The 3442-nt window shown below is 41.1% G+C and overlaps 1 long non-coding RNA gene across 1 annotated transcript; it reads left to right on the top strand.

The window, feature by feature from the left end:
• Positions 1-1743: 1743 nt before the first annotated feature.
• LOC139078354 (uncharacterized) lies at positions 1744-3191 on the top strand. The gene is made up of 2 exons (XR_011531441.1): positions 1744-1934; positions 2763-3191. It is a non-coding gene; the product is annotated as an uncharacterized lncRNA (long non-coding RNA).
• The last annotated feature ends 251 nt before the right edge of the window (positions 3192-3442 follow it).

Here is a 3442-nt window from a genome sequence, read left to right as displayed (position 1 = left end):
TTACATTTTTGGAGACACTTGGAAAAATCTAAAAGCTGAACACCTACACAGAAATTCAGATCTATTGCTGAGTTAGCAGCCAAAACGAAGATCAGGCAAGAAGAGGGGGATTTCATCACTCTATGGGTCCGGCTGCATCTGTGTCACCAGAGAGACAAATCTGTCAAATGCAGCAACCAGGGAACAATTTTATGAAGTTTGGCTAGCAACTCATGCTCAATTCTAATTTAAGAAACCTAAGACAGCATCTTATGGGGCTTATCATCATCATCACCACTATTATTTTTTAAAATGGAAATTAGTTACTGAACAGGCCAGCTTGTATTAGTGTTCCATTAGCTTCTTTACTTCTTAGAATCAAAAAGAACATTCAGCCCTTGGTCCTAAAAGACATGTGAGTAAAGCAAGTTGATTAAAGATTTGCACAAAGACTTAAAAAAAGACATTTACTTGTTCAAAATAGATGCCCACAAGATCCATATTTTGAAAGAAAGAAATTTGTGGGGGCTTAGTTCACATTAAAATGATTTGTGGTTTAGTGTGGCAATGTGAAAATCCTGTGGTTGTCAAAAATCACCTTTCCGACTTGGAGAAGAGAAAAATAGAATTTACACTTATTTTCCTTTTCTAACTTAAGCTTAGGGTTCATTTTAGAAAGAAGATGTAGAGAAAGACCAAGAAACATTAACTTTGCATTAAGCACTTAGCAAGTAAAGCCAAAAATGTCATACTTTCCCCCAAACCAATTTCATCTCCAAGGCAAAGAATGATGTGGCCTTTTTATGATCCTATAAATTCTAATAGAAAAGAAAAGAACATCACTTTCTGGTTTTTTTGTCTCTCTAGTAAAACAAAACTGTTGACTTAGGTTAAATGCTCTCTCCTTGTCTTCTCTATGGAACATTTGTATAAAACAATAGAGAACTCTAGAAAAGTCTCCAAAGTAACTTCTTAAGCCCCATAAAAAGATGATATTAAATTGCATTGTTCCTGGAAGACCTGGCCTTAGAATACAAGTAATAATAATGCCCTCTATTTGTTCAAAACTTTACAGCATACAACACGCTTTTACTTATCCTCTTTTATCTTATCCTCGTATAGTCTTGTGATTCTCAGCAGACTTTTCTCTTGCATGAGGGGTTGGGTTCTGCAGTCACCAGGAAAGGTCAAATCATATTTACTGAACATCTTCTGACCACAAAGAACAGGACACAAGGTTTGGTGTTTATGTGAATAAGTTAGCTTATCTTTAGAGACCTGGATGTACCAAAACTTTCCACAAGTTTAAGCCCAGTGAGGAGGCACAAAGGACCTGAGACTAACTGAGGGTCCCAGGTCTCCCACCTCACCTTCACTCCAGGGCACAGGCTCATTGAGAGCAATGGCTTGTGGAGTAGCCCAACCTGTTTAGATTCTTGTTCTTTCCCTCTCTTTTTTGCCAGGTGTTTAGTTGCATAAGTCAGAGTCCAACCAGGAAAACAGAAACCACTCTAGGTATTCAAATTCAGGGACTTTAATACAAGGGATTGGTTACATAGGTGACAGAAATGCTCAGAAGAAGAGAGTTGAGAAGCCAAACAAAAGACAGCGAAGCAGCCTAGAGGTTCCCAATTTCTGGAAGCCTCTAATATCCCTTGGCTGGAGGAAAACAGAAAGAGGAGGTGTAACCAGACCCAGAGCCTGGGATCACTGGAGTTAAACTGGAACAAGCTAGGCCAGTTCAGCAGGAAGTGGAGCTATAAAGGACGTGCCATCCTAGAAGAAAAGGAGAGGGAGAAATACCCTAGGGTCCCCTTTTTTCTGCTCTCCAGTCTCCCTCTAGCACCTCCCATTGGTGGAACACAGCTGGAAGCCAGCAGACAAGGGAGTCTGTCGAAGAATGCAGCCAGTGGGCGTCAACCCCCTTGCCTGAGACTGTGTCTGCTCTGTAGCAGGTAAAGGGTGAGGAATGGAGCTGAGGGCAAGCAGAACCAGGGCCAGCACTGTAACTAGATTTCTCTTTGTGCCAATCTTAGCCTTGAACTCCTGTATGTTAAATGTGCATATGATGTGACATCACCATATATATTACCACTTCCAATTTACAGATGAGGAAAGTAAGATTCAGGTTAAATAATTCGCCCAAAATTACACAGGTAAAAAGTGTTGGAGCCAGGTCTTGTGCTTTTGCTGCCTCCACTGGTTCCTTCCATATGAATATGTTGGAAAAGGACTAGGATGATCTGAGGTTTTAAAACCACTTTTATGGACTCTTAGAAGGGAACCAGCCCAAGGCATTTCAAGCTGTGTGCTCTAGAGCTCTGATGGCCACAGAACAACCCAAGGACAGTCAATAGGATCCCAAATTCCACCCACGACTTCAAACTTTGTGACAATTTAATCTGTTGTGCATTGGGATTCTACTAGGAGTTTAAGGAAATGATTCTTCTAAAAGAATAAAATAAAATTGCTCTAGTCTATCTCCTTCAAATGAAGCGTCTAGCTAACAGCAGACATAAACCCAGACTTATATCCTGGTGTTCTGGCTTGTCACTGAAGGCTGTTGCCCGTAAACCATGCTGTGTGTGTTATGACTAGCTAAGAGAGAGTGACAGTGAGGCAAGGGAAAGAGGGAGAAGTGACAGAGAAAGGCAGGAAAAAGATAGAGACCACAGAGAAAGATGACCCAAGAAAAGAACAGAGAAAGGAATCCACATTCTCTTGAGGATGCTGCTTAACAACTGTAATGTCATTCTGTTTTTTGCATGTGGGGCAAAAACAAGGATAACTGTCATAAATCTGACCCATTCATGGAGGGGCTAAGAGAAATGAAGGATAATAGCCGAATGTCCATCAGCTAGTGATTGGAGAACATGTGGACTATCCATACGATGGAATACTATGCAGCAATAAAGGAGATCCCTGCTACGACATGGATGTACCTCAAGAACATTGTGCCAAGTGAAAGGAGCCAGACACAAAAGACCACAGATTGTTTGATTCCATTTATACGAAATGTCCAAAATAGGCAAATCTATCAAGACAGAAAATAGACCAGTCGTTACTTGGGGCTGGGGGTGTGAACAGGCAATGACTGCCAATGGGCATGAGGTTTCTTTTAGGGGTGATGGAAAATGTTCTCAAACTAGATTGCGCTGATGGTTGCACAACTCTGAAAATTTACTAAAAATCATTGAATTGTATGCTTAAAATGAGCGAATTTATTGTTGTGTTCATTTTATTTCAATGAACTGATTTAAAAAGAGAAAAATCGAGGGCTGACTCTAGCCTCTGGTCTTGAGGGCACAAAAACTAACACCCCAAATCTCAGGAGTGAAAAGAAATCTTGAGTGGCTGCTCAGGTGTGTGTGGTGTGGCCATTCTGTCATTCCTGGGTGGGGTCACAGAGGGCACCAACCGTTACTTCGAGCCCAGTAACGGTCTGCCATGTAGTATAGTCTTG

This window comes from Equus przewalskii, chromosome 1 (genome assembly GCF_037783145.1).
Source record: "Equus przewalskii isolate Varuska chromosome 1, EquPr2, whole genome shotgun sequence".
Taxonomy (NCBI): Eukaryota; Metazoa; Chordata; class Mammalia; order Perissodactyla; family Equidae; genus Equus; species Equus przewalskii.
This window is presented reverse-complemented; position numbering and strand designations above follow the sequence as displayed.